General features: G+C 38.7%; 1 protein-coding gene across 17 annotated transcripts in view; it reads left to right on the forward strand.

Moving 5' to 3' along the window:
* Positions 1 to 16,394, forward strand: part of FRMD5 (FERM domain containing 5) — a 372,595-nt gene that overhangs the window by 224,084 nt on the left and 132,117 nt on the right. For 2 of the 17 annotated variants that reach the window (XM_072962556.1, XM_072962558.1), the window contains one exon: positions 13,980 to 14,170. The exons of 14 other annotated variants lie outside the window; for them this stretch is intronic. The gene's annotated coding sequence lies outside the window, so the exon portion shown is untranslated. Of the gene's footprint in view, positions 1 to 10,714; positions 10,788 to 13,979; positions 14,171 to 16,394 lie in introns of those variants that run through there. One more of the 17 variants, XM_072962559.1, reaches the window with a different exon arrangement.

Consider the following 16,394-nt stretch of genomic DNA (forward strand, 5'->3'; position numbering starts at 1 on the left):
AACTTTAGGATATTTTCATCATCCCCAAAAGAAACGCCATGAACAATATTAGTCACTCTCATTTCCCCAGCTTCCAGTTCCAGGCAATCATGAATCTGCTTTCTGTCTTTATAGATTTGCCTATGCTGGACATTTCATATAAATAGAATCATACCATATGTGGTCTTTTATGACTGGCTTTTTTTCACTTGATACTACTGATTTTTAAAAATACTCTTTTATTTATAACTTTCCACAGAACAGATGTGGTCTTATAACTCTCATAAGACCTTCTGTGTCCTGGTTTTATTGGATTTGTGATATTTGGTTAAGTTGCAAAATATAATGTCACACATCAAATAACATTGGCTGCTGATGGTAATGACAGTGGCCCTGTTTCAGAGCCAAGAGAATTTTGCTCAAGATTCACTTAAGGTTATATTTCATCAGGCTGCTCCAAAGTATTGCTGTGATCAAATGAATTGTAATATAATAGGACTCCATGGTTTGACACTGACCCATCTTCTAATGGGTTATTTGAGGCTTTAGATTGTATAATTCCTAAGAATCATAAAACATTGCAGCTGGAAGCGACCCAGCAGTCATTTAGCCTAATCTCTCTTTCTCTAACTCCTACCCTGTTTCATAGATCTCAGAATGAGATTTGTTTAAGGTCAAATGGCTAATTAATAGAACCAGTTATGGGAAGATTAGAACCAGTTTATCTCAAGTACCATTCCAAGGTTCTTTCCTTTATTTCTTTTTTGGCCTTGTTGCTGTTTTACCCTGGGCTCTCTAGATGCCAAAGCTTGAAGCAGGAATTAAGTGAAGATTTATTTGGAGGAACAATCCAGATCAGCAGTGAGAGAGAGGGAAAACAGATGAGAAGCAAGAAGCTATGAGACACAAAGTAAACTGATTGGATTGCCGTGACTGTGTCATGATGAACCTCAAAGAGATTCAGCTGGTTGTTCTGCAAGTGCATATATTTGACCTCATGTGGTGTCTCCAGATAGGATAGATGGACATTTCCAGGAAGCAGAGTGGAAGAGGAAATTTATCAGCCTGGACCCTTTCTGCCTGCTGTTTCCAGTTATCAAAGATCACCCTGTGGAGAGTTAACTCATAGTTCTGAGTTGTGTCATCCTGCTCTACCAATAGTCACTTGGAAAGCCAGACTCCATGCCCTGATGCAGGATTTTATCCAAGTTTGGAAGTGGTGGAAGAAAGTAGAAACTCAGGGTATGTGGTTAATCAGCAGTCAGTGGGGAGGATCTCCCCCTCACCCACTGTGTTGCTGGTTGGCCTCAGGGACAATGAGATAATGGTGTAGAGGGGAACTGACAGGTGCAGAAGATAGTTTGATACCTTGACAAGATAATATTCTCCCTAGCCTAGGTTTCTGAAGTCATTTATGAGCTAGTATATTTGAAGGATTTACTTGGACTGATGGTAACATTCTTTCTTCTAGCAAGATATTTTTTCACATTGCTGTGGTTGAGACTCTTCAATGTACTGAATATTTAGAAACCTGTAATCAAAACCTTTGGTTAAGAAACTTGTTCTCTTGACCATCTCCCTTCTCTACAATAAAGAAAACATCTGGAAAGGCTTTTGAGAATTATAATTGCTCAGTACCTGGGTTTCTGTATAGCTTCCCCCACATGGAGAGATTTCCTCTGCCGATTCAATTCTTATTCTTCTCAAGATGAGCAAACTCTGGCCTATATTGAGATTTCTCCTGGTTTGACCTCTCAGAGTTTACTTTCACTATATTTACCCTACTCCCTCTCATTTATAAATTACTTCAGAATTATTCTCTCTTAGTTTGATTATATGCTAAGTTTCCTCCTAAATGTCTTTTAATTTTGTAAATCTTCCCATTGCCTAGGATTTTGAATGCTTGTTGACTGTATAAACATGGGTTGGAGTATTTGGCCTAGGGTAAGTTGCCTGGCAGAATCTAGACAGTGAACAAAGAGATGAGTAAATCTTTCATCTTTTCAGTGAATAATTGTTAATGAAAATTTTAAAGTGAGTTTGGAAAGGTCTGAAGATAAGAGGGGATCATACATTAATGATTAAGAGAGGAGGTTATTTCAATGTGGGAACAAATGGTAAGAATACAAGGAGGCCAAAAGCAGTGATTAAATGTTAGCTATGGTATAGAAAATGAAGGAGGTCACACAAAGAAAGGGACATTTGTAACAACAACATTTGTGGAATTAAAGAATGTCAGAGCTGGAGAAGGCTTTAACAATATAGTTCAATCCATTTCACACAAGTGAAGAAACAGGATGAAAAAGGTTGAGCGATTTAAGGCCAAACAACAGGATCAGATCCAAGATTTGAAGATCTTCAGGCAGACGGTTGTTCCACACCTACTTTGTATCACAGAGTACCACATCTGCTTTAAGAATGCTTCATACTTCTTTTCCTAAAAAGCTTCTACAGAGTTGTTTTTGCTATTCAGTGTTTTTTTTTTATTGCAGTATTTGGTAAAATTAAAAGTCCTTGAGGTTTTATTTATTTTTAATGTTTCCAAATACACTGGGTATTAAAGCTTAGAGTGTGTGTAGTGACTTTACCCTGATAGTGCAGTATCCGTTAAAAGGCTTCAACAAGAAAATCAAACTATCTTTGTAGCTGAGGATAGCATTAGCAGTTTAATAAAAGCATTTTAATGGTTGCTTTTGTCATAAGCTTCTTTTCAAGACTACATCTGTACCCAGATCAGGTCTTAAAAGACTCCAGTGTTTGTCTGGAGTTCAAACAATTGCTCTTGGAATGATCCTTCTGCAGTGCTACTGTAACATATGGGGTTCCAAAGGCACCAATTCTGGGCCAAACAAAACAAAACAAAATGCCTCCCACTCCCTGTCCTTATCCAGGCTATCCTAGCCCTGTTCCTGGTCACAAGACTTTATGGGAGGAACATGAGCTGAATTTCAGACCCTATGGCCAGGTGCCTTGGGCAGTTCAAAAACTGAAGTCTTCGGATTACAGCTCAACATTTTTGGAGACAGATCCTTGGGTACCTTTCACCTTTGTGATTTTGGAATTACCTTTATGAAAACTGACCTATTACAATTTTATCCTAAAGAACTTGCATCTGATTAAAGTGGATAGAATCTAATTTTTAAAAATATGTCCAATTCCCTCCAAAGAAGCTAATTCTACTTTCTGGAGGACACCCCTGTGAAAATAGCATTTAGTTGATGGTCACAACCTATTAAACAAATGATTCTTCACATTAGATGTTTTCTCATTCATTTGAGTCAGTTTCTATAATGAAGATGTTACATTATTATTTACATTTAATTAACGTGTATTTGAAGAGAGTCTTGGTAAAATTTGGCAGATGTTTCCAATTTACAGTGTTTTGAATTTTTATGGTTCCAAATGGCTTTGAAGAGCAGACAGCTACAGGGAGGGTAGTAGGATGGAGACCAGAATGTGGGCTGCTCCTGCACCTCAATTATTTCTTCTCTCAGTGCCTCATTTTCCACCTATGGGCCAATAATTAGGAAAATGAGAGAATATTAAACCAGTATTGTTTTTCATATTAATAGCTGTTAGTCCTTTACTATAACGACCAGAGATTTGTATTTTGCAAGTAGTGAGTAATGGTATGCACATTATGCCCTGCTGAGTGCTTGAAACAAGAAGGTAAACAACCATACATGTATCCTATTGGAGTATTTTTCATAAAACGCACAATTTTAATAGTAATAGGTGGCATAGTTGGTGCTTATAGTTTACCATTTGCTATTACATACGTGATGACATTTAATTTTGACTACAATTTTGTGGAGTAGGAATTATTATTAATCTCATTTTGTGCATGACTTGACTTGCCCAGTGCCCCTTCTCTTCCCATTCTGTATTCTTTCCTAATGATCTTTTATCTGTGCTCATGGCTTCAGTTATCGCCTGTGAAACTAACCATATCAAATTTGTATTACTAAGCCTGAGCTCCAGATTTTTAAATCCAGTGATTTTTTTTTTTTTTTTTTGCCTCTCAATTTGGATCTGTCATGAATACCTCACATTCAGTAAATCCAAAACTGAGCTCATGGCCTCCCTGTCAAACCTGGTCATCTTCCAGTGTTTTCCTTATTAGTGAATAACATCGTCACCCACCATCCATCTAATTGCGAAACTCAAAACTCAATTCTTGCCCTTGAACTGTCCTTTCTCTTGCCTTGTACTCAGAATGTCACAGAATCCTGTCAATTTTGCTTCCTACATAGTTCTCAAACCTGCCCTCCTCTCTCTGTCTCCCCCACCACCCCCGCCACTCCAGTCCAAGCACTCCAGCATCATCTCCTTATTCTGCTCCAGTAGCTTCCTAACTGGTCACCTCGGACTGGAGCTTCCTGCCCACCCATCATTCATTCTCCACACAACCACCAGAATGATCTTTGCACAATGCAAATCTCAAGATGTTACTACCCACCTCCACCCTGCTTAAAACGCTAATGAGTTCTACTTCAGGAACTTCTCATTCCTCTTAAGACAGAGACCAGATCTTTATTTGGCAGGGACCTGTGGTCTAGCCCTGGCTTCCCTTCCACCCTCATCTTCTGCCAGGTTTCTAAGCTCCTCTCTCCTCTGAACTTTTTAATTTACCACAGTCCCTTCTGCTTTTGCTTTGTTCAGAATTGTCTTCTTGTTGCCTCTCACCTAGTTACCTCCTACTCTAGCTGATTTTAGCTCCCTGAATCCTAATCCACCACAGATCTAGACTCCCTGCAGTACTCTCTCATACCATCTTTTATCTCTTCTTATGCACTTAGCACAGTTACATTGCTGTAATTACTTGTGTCATTTTTATAATTAATAGTCATCATTCTCACCAGACCATAAGCTTCATGATGTCAGAGACTATGTCTAGTTTTGTGTACTGTTACATCCTTATCATCTAGGATTGTGCCCAGCACATAGCAGACCCTTGATGTGTGTTTGTAAATGAGTGAACAATTGAATTTGATATCCTTTAAAGCTTTTTCTGGTTCTAACATTCTGTGATTCTCTATGGGGCAGAGAAGTATACCACTAGATAAGCATTAACTGAAATGTATCTGTTCACTCTGTATAAGAAATGGTAACACTGTCTTTTGCTGAGATAGAAACTGATCCATGAGAGAGGGACTTTCTAGAGATCAGAGTAGAAGGCTTATTTGTCTCTCATATCCTTCCAAGGCTCTGTCACAGGTGGCCTGAACAATGTTTTGATTCTAGAAATGGAGAGAAATGTAGTGTAAAACGAAGTGGCTGTAGAAGCAATGGCACTCGAGTAGCAACAAGTATACCTAGGACACAGCTTTTGGATCCTAATACCATTCTCCAGTATAAGGAAGCAAAGATCCTTGGAGAAACGTCTGATTCTAGGACTGGGGCAGGAAATACACAGAATGAGCCTGGAACACCTTGTAGTGCCAGAGAGTGCGGAATGCCAAGCAGCTCAATGGTAGGAGATGTTAAAGGAACACAGTAGCCGACTGTGCTCTGGTCAAAGCTAGAACAAAATAAAGTAATATTGTATTAATACCCAAAGTATGAGATAAATGTACATGAGTCTATACTGATACAAATAAATGAATAAAACAGAAAAATCTCTTAGCAAATCAATGGTTATGAAAAGATGAATCTCCCATGCAGGGCACTTCCAAGTAATTTAAGTAGCTACTTTGCCCTCAAGAAGGTAGAGCACTAATCTCCACTCCTTAAGTGTCACTGTACATAGTGACTTCCTTCCAAAAGGTACAGCATGGAAATCGGCAGAGGGAAAGAGTAACTTCCCAGCGTAGAAGCCTGACATACACTGCCATTGCCACGTGATAAAGAGTAATGTCAGCAGTGACAAGTAATGTTCATAGTATGCACCCTTGATATGATATGATGAAAAGGGCACTTTACCTCTGTGGTCTTTCTCCCCCAAACCCATAACCCCAGTATAATTGTGAGGAAGACTTAAGACAAATCCCAGGTGAGAGACATTCCATAAAATGCCTGACCAGTATTCCTCAGAACTATCAAGATCATTAAAAACAACAACAACAAAGAAAATCCAAAAAACAGTCACAGCCAAGAGAAGCTTAAGAAGACATGACTACAAAATGTAAAATGGTACCTGGGATGGGATTCTGGATCCGAAAAAAGACATTAGGTTAAAACTAAGGAAATCTGAATAAAGTATGAGTTTTGGTTAAAAATAATGTATGAATATTAGTTCATTAATTGTAACAAATGTGCCATACTAATGTAAAATGTTATACTGGGTGAAGAAACTGGATGTAGGATATATGTACTATCTTTGCAAATTTCTATGTCTCTAAAGCTTTAGTTCTAAAAATGTTTTAAATTATTTAAATGTTCTTTTTTAAACGTGGTTGAATCTATAAACTAATTAGGAGATGAAAGATGGAAAAGAATTAAAGAAGACTGAATTTCAGGGTCAGTAAGAAATAGTTTAGGATCTAATTGTTAGCTTTGTGGGTTTATCTATTGCCCATTTGGGGTAGATTTGGGGAAAGATTTTCTTAAAGGAAAATACTCTTTAGCTGTCAGATACCCCTCAAGTATAACTTACCTCCAATTTTTTGTTTCTAACGTTTTGAGTTTCTTTCACTTAAGCTGAAAAATTCTAAAAATGTAACCACCCCCTTTTGGCACACTGCTGAAGTTGAGAAGAAACCATTTATATGGAAACTAGAATAGCTGGCATTCCAGACTAAGGTAATAAGCTTCAGCATTAACAATTCATGGATGTAATTTTTTTGTGAAAGATATGGTTTATATTAATCTTCTACTGATGTTTCTAAATTTGATACTTTAAAAACTCCACTCACTCAACTAAAATTTATTGTGTGTTCATGTACAGGGTGATATGGTGGTCAGGAAGGTGACTTGCACACAGATCCTGCCTGCAAGGAGTTTATAGTTTAGTGCTGGAGACAAGTCGTGTTTATTAACAACTATACCATAAAGTAGAGAAATGTAACTTTCCAATAAAGGTGTTGATAAAGTGCTGTCCAAGATGGCTAGTGGAAGAGATTACTCCAAATTGGAGAACTCATGAATGAAATAGTAGGTTGACTTGATCTTGAAATATTGCAGACTCCTCTAAATCAGGGATTATATATTATTAATTAATGTACCTCTAGCTCATAGTAGATATTAAATAACATTTGTTGAATGACTGAAGAATTTGTAAATGCAGAGATAGGAGGAAGGAAAGACATTCTAGTCCTATTTGTTGCTTCTGACAACATGGTGTAAAACAAATGTCTTTGTCTAGCTCTTTTTTTTTTTAGCCTGGTTAATTCTTTACTTGATAAATTAGTTAATTTGATTCTGTCACTTTCCATTTCTGCATCTCAACAAATATATTCTTTATGAATGCATTATTTACAAAGGCTTTTATAGTGACTTTCCAATGGCTAGTATATGGAATAGAGGAACAGAGCCAGTCCTCTGTTCCTTAAGAGAGCTCTATTGTTTAGGATCCCACTGTCCAGCCTGAAATTTACTCAGGCTGCTTGTACTTGTGTTTGCCTTTCTTCTTTGGACTGCTCTAAGGCTTGTGGAATTCTCTACCAGGTGGTGGTACAGATTCAGGGAGAAGAAATAAAAATCAAACGGGTCATCTACTTCTTTGCAACTCTGGTCAGGTTTCTGGTGAGGGAGGTTAAAACTATATTTAAAATAAATTTTGCATATCATCTGTGAATTTCAGTTGTATGGGTTCTTTCCCTCATTTCTATGGCTTATTAAAAGGTAGCTGATAACATACCTTAGCCGTTTTTAGGAGGGATTCCCTGCCAGTTGCACTATTGTAATTTGTTTTTTTAAGAGACCCATGTTTTTCATCTATAGGCAGTAGCAGTAATGCATGCTGACTTTCCCTCAAGAAATACCACGTGTCTTAGCATTGGCTTTCTAGGGACACAGCTATAGTACAAACTAGAATAGATATGACACCAAAACAGTAAGTGATAAAATAAAAACAGACACATTAGATTTCATTAAAATAAGAAACTTTTGTGCTGCATTGATACCATCAAGAAAGTAAAAAGACAATCCACATAATGAAATATTTGCAAATCATATAACTGATAAGGGACTTGTATCTAGAATATATAAAAACTTTTACAACTCAATTATAAAAAGACAACCTAATAAAATGGATAAAGAAACCTGGACATTTCTCCAAGTAAGATGTACAAATGGCCAATAAGCATGTGAAAAGGGAAATTAAAAGCAAAAGCAAAAGCACAGTGAGATACCACTTCAGACTCCCTAGGGTGGCTGTCATAAAAAAAGACAATACAAGCTCTGTAAGGACGTAGAGAAACTGGTGAGGGTATAAAATGGTATAGTCACTTTGGAAAAATAGTCTGGCAGTTCCTCAAAAAGTTAAATATATTGAGAGTTACCATATGATCCAGCAATACTACTCCTAGGTATATACCCAAGAGAAATGAAAACACATGTCCATGCAAAAACTTGAACACAGATGTTCATGGCAACATTATTCATAATAGCCTAAAGGTAAAAACAACCCAAATGTCTGTCAACTGAGAAATGGATAAACAAAATGTATTATATTCCTATAATAGAAGGTTATTTGTCAATAAAAAGAAAGCACTGATAGGTACTACAACAATGATGAACCTTGAAAACATGCTAAGTGAAAGAAGCCAGACCCAAAGAGCCATGTTGTGTGATTCCATTTATATGAAATGCCCAGAATAGGCAAATCCATAGAGTTTGAAAGTAGGTTAGTGTTTGCCAGGGACTGGTAGGCGTGGGGGTAGCAGTTGGGAGGAATGAGAATTAGCTGTTAGTGGGTACGGGGTTTCATTTAGGGGAGACAGAAATGTTCTAAAATTAGATTATGGTGATGATTGCACAACCCTGTGGATATACTAAACACCACTGAATTGTATTCTTTAAATGGTGAACTGTACAGTATGTGAAGTACATGTAAATCAATAAAGCTGTGTCCTCACAGCAGAGATGATACTAGCATGCTCAACATTTACAGCTAAATCTGAATAAATAACTTTTTAAGAACGGTTGCATTCTGGTATTGGTGTAGAAAAGTTATAGGGCAATCTTTTCTCAGACGACATGGATACTCCAATTCTTGAATTTGAGAATTAAGGGAAACTGAATTTGGCTAACCTTAGTACAGCTTCCAAATGTATTAAATTTCTACACTGTGTTGTTTCCAAGAGCTTTCAAACACTAAACATGTGAAGAGGTTAGGAACTGCTTAGAAAAATTGTAGTGACCATTGCTGTTCTTGGGAAAGTAATTACACCAACGTTGTATTTCAACTCTGGAGCCAATAGAAACTATGTCAGAGTAACCTTGCAAACACCAGGAAAGCTGCTATGAAGGAAAATTGGGAAATTAATATTAGCCTCTTGAGTCAGTACTTTTGTGTGTGGTCCGTTGTACTTTTCTGTTTGCCTCGAATTGGCTTTGGTAATTAGATGTTGATTAAGGAAATAGAGGGAAATGTATACTGTATGGAAATGTCCTCGTAGCAATAAAGCTCATAATGCATTTTCTATCATTTGTCATCAAACATTATTTTTGCTGTATGTGTCATTTGTCTACTTCCATTCCTAATGTAACGTAATAGCACATTTGTAGCTATTTATTATTTTTTCCCCTTTTTATTTTCTTTGATTTCTCTCCTACTTTGGTCTCTATTCAGAGCTAAATTAAACATGCCAAATCTTTTCCGTTTGTGGGACATTTAAGAAGGGAAGAATAAGACACCTCCCTCCCCATTTCTATGAAAGGAGAGCCTCATTCATTCATTCAGCAATTATTCATTGAGTGTCTACTCTGTGCAGGGCATTAGGTTGTGGGTGTTTCTAAAATAATCAAAGCTGAGCTCTGAAGTACAGTTTAATGTGACATCACAGTGCAGTGAATGATGATAGCGACAAAGAGACTATCCTGTTGCAGGTAAGGAGAAATAGATAATTCCATTGAACTCTCTGTGACAGAGTGACAAATGGCAACAGACCTTGTCCAAGCCCTAATCATGAGCTGAAGAATGACTGTATTTCCCAGGGGTGAGATAGCGCTTTGACCTGATGTTAAAGCCAGCTGTTCTCCTATTCAGGATATAACAGCATTGCAGTCACATATCAGAGAGCGGGTGACAAATGCTACACTTCTCCTTTCCACTCTGCTCCTTCTGCCCTTTCCTTACACTCCAAATGTTCTTTCTGTCCATTCCTATCTCCATTTTATTTCTCCTCCTTCCATATTACTGTCTGTTGAAGAAGAGTCTTTATTACTAGTTTTATTGTCACTGATATTTCTTAACAAATCATCTGGCCTTCCATGTTGAGCTTGAAGGACATATGTACACATATGTACAAATATGTACCAAGGCATAGTCAGCTTTTTATTCCATTTTCCCATTCTCTTTTTGCCATTTTAAATTGTTTTGACGATGGTTGATGTGGGTTGAGCAGTCTTTTGGTATGAATCATTTAAGTGTAGTCAGAATACAGGATATACACCAGAGGAGGAAGTGAATCTGTCAGAACGTGTTAGCCATCTCTTATGTTAGAAAAGACAGCATGACAGGAGAATGAGTCCTTGCCATAAATGCCATGTCTGAAAAATCTAGGGAAAAATAAGGGAATTTTCTAATTATTCAATAATGCCACTTGTAATCATCTTGGAGGAGAACGATTGACTTCCTGGACACGTCTGGCCGTCTGATCCAAGAGAGACTGAGTTCTTCCTAACAGGATTTTATTAATTATTGGGTAAGATGACACTTTAAACTGGATTGGAGAGTTAGCCAATTTTCCCCACTGACTAGTGAGTATGGGCTTGTAAGGAAAGTCAGGTTAGTTCTCAACAAAATAGAGGAGTTTTATTTTTCTTCCCAGTTCTGAGTTGTAGTATGAGTTAAGTTACATGTCGTAGTTATATTTAAGAGGCAGTCAGACGCAGTGTAGTCATCAAAGGAGTCTGAGACAGAAGGTTCAGAGGTAGGAGATGAACAAAGAGTGTGTGTTATAGGTAAGTAAAAGAAGCAAGAATTAAAAAAAAAAAGCTGCAGTCATTAATGTTAAATGATGCTTAACAGGGAACATGACAACTGAGATATGCCCATTGGATTCAACAACAAGGAGGTCATTAACGGCCTTTGTCGGAATCTTTTAGTGAAGTCCCGGAGCAAGGGGCCTCATTAAAATAGAAGAGTGAATAGAAGAGTCAGAAAGACATAAGAATGCTGGCTAGCACTGCTTCCACTCACCATTGTACTGGAAGCCCATGAATAAAGCCAAACAAACAAAAAAGGATAAAGTTTAGAAAGAAGCAAAAGTAATGTCGTTACTTACAGATGGTAAGATTTTTTTATTTTCTACTAGAAGAATTCAAGAGAATCTACAATCCGCTAAGTACAAGAATATATAACAATCAGAGTTTGATTTTTCTTCTGTGCTTGACGTTGTATTATCTAGTTTATTCCTCTTAGTAACTACAATGAAGTACAGTGATCATACCCATTCTGTTGGTAAAGAAATTGTACAGAGAGGTTAAGTGACCAGCACAGTCACACAGCTATGTGGGTAAGAGCGTTTGGGCCCAGGCAGTCCAGCTGCAAGGACCCAAGGTCTTAACCACTGCTCTCCACTATCACAGGGACAGAGTAATTAGAAGAGGCTCAGGATACAGGGAGAGTTTTTTAGTTTAAAAATAGGTGAATGTCGAGCAAGTATAATGAGTGATGGAGAAGAGAGGGACTGATTAATGGAACTTAGTTCTGAAGGAGACAGAAGCAAATGAGATTAAAAAGACTCAGGACACGTTTAACCTTGGTCAGGAGAAAGGACTCCTCCTCCTCTGACACTCATTCAAGGGTGGTTATGTCTGAAACTGACTGCAGAGTTTGGAGTAAGGCATTTCTGGTGTTGTCCTGTCCCACTGACAAGTGCTCTCTGACTGGATGCGATAGGCAATGCTGTGTTAGGAGCTGTTCCTTCATTTTTGTGACATGTGACGCAGTTTCTCTCGCCAGCGGCTTCTCTTAGGTCAGCACACATTTCTCACTTAGTTCATCCAAGCGGTGCCTTTAGAGAAAATTTACTATGGGGAAGGTCTGTCAGGAACATGCATGTGACATTTCGAGTCACTCTGTTTAGTTGGCTTTAGGAAAAAATAAGAGCCTCTCAGCTGATGAATAAAAAGTACCTGACTGACATCACCTTCCACAGATGCCTCAGAATAGCACTGGGCTGCTGAAGTTTTATGATGTGTAAATAGAAAATAGATTTTTGAATATAGGGTCATCAACATTGTTCAGTTGGCAGTTGGTTCAAAGGAAAATATAGTCAGACACCAACCTCTAACAAGGGAAGCATCCACATAATTGCACATCACTTTACTGTATGGATCCAAAGGTGTCTCCAAATTCTATTACTTCTGCGGTATACTGACAACACTGGGAGGCAGGTAATAATCAACATTCTTTGGATAAGAAAGTAAAATATGCTTTAGGAGGTAAAACACATTTTGACACCTTCAAATAAATGCCAGAAGAATTTGGCAGAAGACATTCTTGCAAATGCCAGAGTCATAGTCAGCCAGGATGCTGAGTGTTTGACTCACAGCCAGTCAGGCACGTGCAGAGTCTAAGGGGTACTTCTTTACACCATCAGAGTAGCACTTAGGATAATGCTCCCGGTGTATGTGTGCAAAATTCAAACTCAGACCAAGCCTAAGTGGTATACAAGCTATTTCATGGTTGATTTCATTGCTTAGTGATTATAGATTCCTTAAGAGTCTCTATGGGTTTTTGACAAGACATGACAAGACAACAAAAATTTAAAACTACTCGTTTATGTAGTATGTCCTCTGGGTATGGGTACCCTGTCTTGCAACTCAGCCAGACCTGGAAGAGCCAACTGCAACAGCATGGTTGTAGGCTCTCTGGCTCTTGGACTGAGGTCTGGGACCTGTTGCGTGTGCCGGGAGGAATTCAGCAATTCGAGCCATAGGACAAGGCCTTTGGCAAATATGGAAGTTGACACAGGGGAGATTCTAATAAGAAATAATATTGGGATATAAGCCAGTGGAAATGAGGACTCTTGGAGTAAGCAGCATTCAGTGTTTTTAGGGAGTCAGCTTCAGGGCCTGGGATCACCAAAAGAGGGGGCAGATACACAAGAGGACAAGGTGGAGAAACAGTTCTGTAGCCTGGGTACAGGGAAGATAGACTCCTAATTACAAGCAACCAGTTGTTAGGTTAGAGTTAGATGGAGTCTGATGACAGAACTTACCAGTTTTGGACAAGGGCTTCTTAAATCAGTTTCTCCTCAGCTCCCAAGTTTCATACTATCCCAGAGCCTGGAGAAAGAAAGAAATCTGAAAGTAGCTGAAGTTGCTGAGGATTTAGTGTGAATGTTGGGGCCAGGGTGGAAGAACAGGGAAGTAGGCAAGCCCTACATCTCCATGCCCCAAACAGGGCTAAGTAAGGGGGAAATATCTTCCTGGGATGGACAGATAGGCCCATTAACCCACAAAGGAGTATGAACAGGAACACAACTTTCTCTCTGTAATCCCTTACTAGGAAATTGACACTGAAACAGGTGGCAAATGAGGACAATGTAACTCAGTTTGCCAGTCTATAGAAGTCTGTGAACTTGAGCCTAGGCCAAATGGGCCCTCAAGGAAAACACAGGCCTTATTTGGTCAGGGTAACAAAACATTTAAATAACTAGTCAGATAATTCTAACAAGAAGGGCTGAAAAGCTAAATTACTCTGCTGAGAAAGGAGGGTTGAATGAACAGTAGTCAACCCTGCATGATTGGCGACCTTTAAGATCCTATTGTGGTAAATTATATCACTGTTCTTTTCAGGGAAACCAGATTCAATTAGACACCTGCCTGAAAAGTGTATTTTCGTTGACTTTTGATTATCAAAATTAGGATTTTTTTTTCATGCCCAGACTATTGCCAAGGGAGCAAGAGCAACAATTTCAGCTCTGCAGCCTGGCCAAATTCCAGAACCCTGCGTGACGAGGCAAACTCCTAGAATCGATCTGACCACCAGTATCAGTTATGCTGTGTCTGTGGCCTGTTGTGTCTTCCTGGATGTTGTGAATGCTGCATAGGAAAATTTAGACTTCAGATCAAGTAGGTAAGAATGAATCATAACCACCATTTACTGAACACTTATTAGATATAAGACACTGTGCTAAGCCCCAAACGTGATCTTATTTAATTTTTGTAAATCTTTAGCAACAAACTGTTTTCTCTATTTTATAGAGGCAGCTGGACTTAGATTTAATAATTTGCCTAAAGTTATCCAGTTTGTGACAGAGCCAGAATTTGAACTCAAGGAGTTTAACTGCAATGCCTGTGATGTTAATCATTATATTCCTTTGCCTTTCCTCTTTCCACTTTTGAAATTAACTCAGAACTAAAACCGTTTTTTAGATATTAGAAGTGTTTACCTACGTAGTTTCCTGAGGAAAAAAGCAAAAGGAACTAATGGGCTAAACAAAAGCCTCTACTGAGTAAACACAATGCAAGCTGTAACACATGAAAATATTAAGCATAGAGCTCACTGATGTCATATCAAGAAAGAGGCTTGTGTAAAAACTGTCATTTGTGATATTTGTTGAGACTCTTCTTAAAAGAGAATTTGTCCTTCCTCATCAGTTGAAAAGCTTTAATAGTGTATCTTCTGGGCTGCTGGAATATTGAAAAGCTTCCAAGGGACCTGGTCTGTACATGGCATGCTTCTGGCCAAATAATCTGTAGGATAGGGACACAGTAATCATTTGAGAAAAACAAAAGAAGATGTCCATGTCTTTGGTTTCTCAGATGTCTTTGTAACATTCAGATAATCTTAATGTTAAGACAGAGGAAGGTGTAAGTGATTGAGGAATATCATAGAAATATCCACCAAATCCTGGAGTACACAGAATAGAGTAAAAGAGCATTAACATAATTAATTTTGTTTTTTATATTCTCATATAGAAATGATAGAATAGCTGTAATAGCCACAGTAGTTTTTTTTTTTTCTTCCTGCTGACAAGAGGCCCTGGACAGACTTTATATTCTTGCTTATTTCAGGGAATTCAGGGTGCATGTGCACTTCCTCGGGTGATGGCTTTTGTCAGCCAGGGCAGGTAGCAGAGTGTGCACCCGCCCACCAGGCAGGCAGGGCCCAGCACTATCACGACGCTGTGGAGCACACAGGTGTCCAATCACTCCGCCAGGCCTTCTGATTAGGACAGTCAGTCAAACCAACCACCCTCCTGCAGGCTCAGGGCTTCTCTTCTGTCATTTTCCATACTGACCCCTTTTGGAAAACTTGTAGTCAGAAAGCTCTCATCTCATTTTAACAGAGAATGGGTTTCTTCTCCCTCTTGAGTTCCAGGACATTCTTCTCTTCCTTGCCTGCCTCAGACTGCACATTCTTTTGTTCACTATCCCTTGTCCAGCACTTCATCCACCTGCCTTCTGGGTAACCTCAGTTGTCAGGGTGACAGCCTTCCTCGGAGTCAAACCCTGCCATCCTTTCGTCAGCCTCCTTCACCTCCTTTTGGGGGTACGGAGTGGGATCCAGCATGTGGCTGAGCTTTGCTAACAGGCGGAATTGCCTGTGATTTAGCCATAAACTGGGGAGGCTTAGAAAGTAAAACATGCTTGCTAAATTTCATTGGCATCAGGTTTGTTACCACAAAGCTTGAACATGAAGTTTACAGGGGGCTAGAAACTTCACTAAGTCCATCCGTGTTTTCTTCACTCATCCAGGACTTTGGAGTCATTAATACCTTAAACATACAAAGCAGTGCTGCCTTACATCGTAAGTGGTATCAGTAATGCTAGGTATTTTCAGCTGTACCTTATGCTGCTGCCCAAGGAGAAGTAAATATAAAAGTAAACAATTAGGGCAGAATGAGGTGGCTTTGTGATTTTGCTCTTCTTCATACCCTGAATGTAGGATTTTGTTCTATAAATCTTATCATAGGGCCAACTTCCTCTGTCTCCCTCCCTTAGCGCCCCAGGTCAACAAAAAAATTAATTTCATTTCCTTTTTTTTTAAAGATTATTGTTGTAATGACCACACATTCTTATTTAGTCTGTCTAAAATTATGCCAGGAATTCTGTTAAGGAAGTACACACAACAAACATCAGCTATCCACTTTTTAATTTGTTTCCCATGTTCAACACTCCCTGAGAGATCAGGCTACCAAGGTGGAGCATTCATGACTCGTTCATCCATTTATTCATTCACTACAAGAAACTTTGGCGGCTAGAGTACAAAAATGAATAAGACATAGTCTATGCTCTTGAAGAATTTATAATCCCAAGGAGCCTTTCCATTCATTAGTTCATTCAGGACTCGCTGA

Source organism: Vicugna pacos, chromosome 6 (assembly GCF_048564905.1).
Source record: "Vicugna pacos chromosome 6, VicPac4, whole genome shotgun sequence".
NCBI classification, from domain to species: Eukaryota; Metazoa; Chordata; class Mammalia; order Artiodactyla; family Camelidae; genus Vicugna; species Vicugna pacos.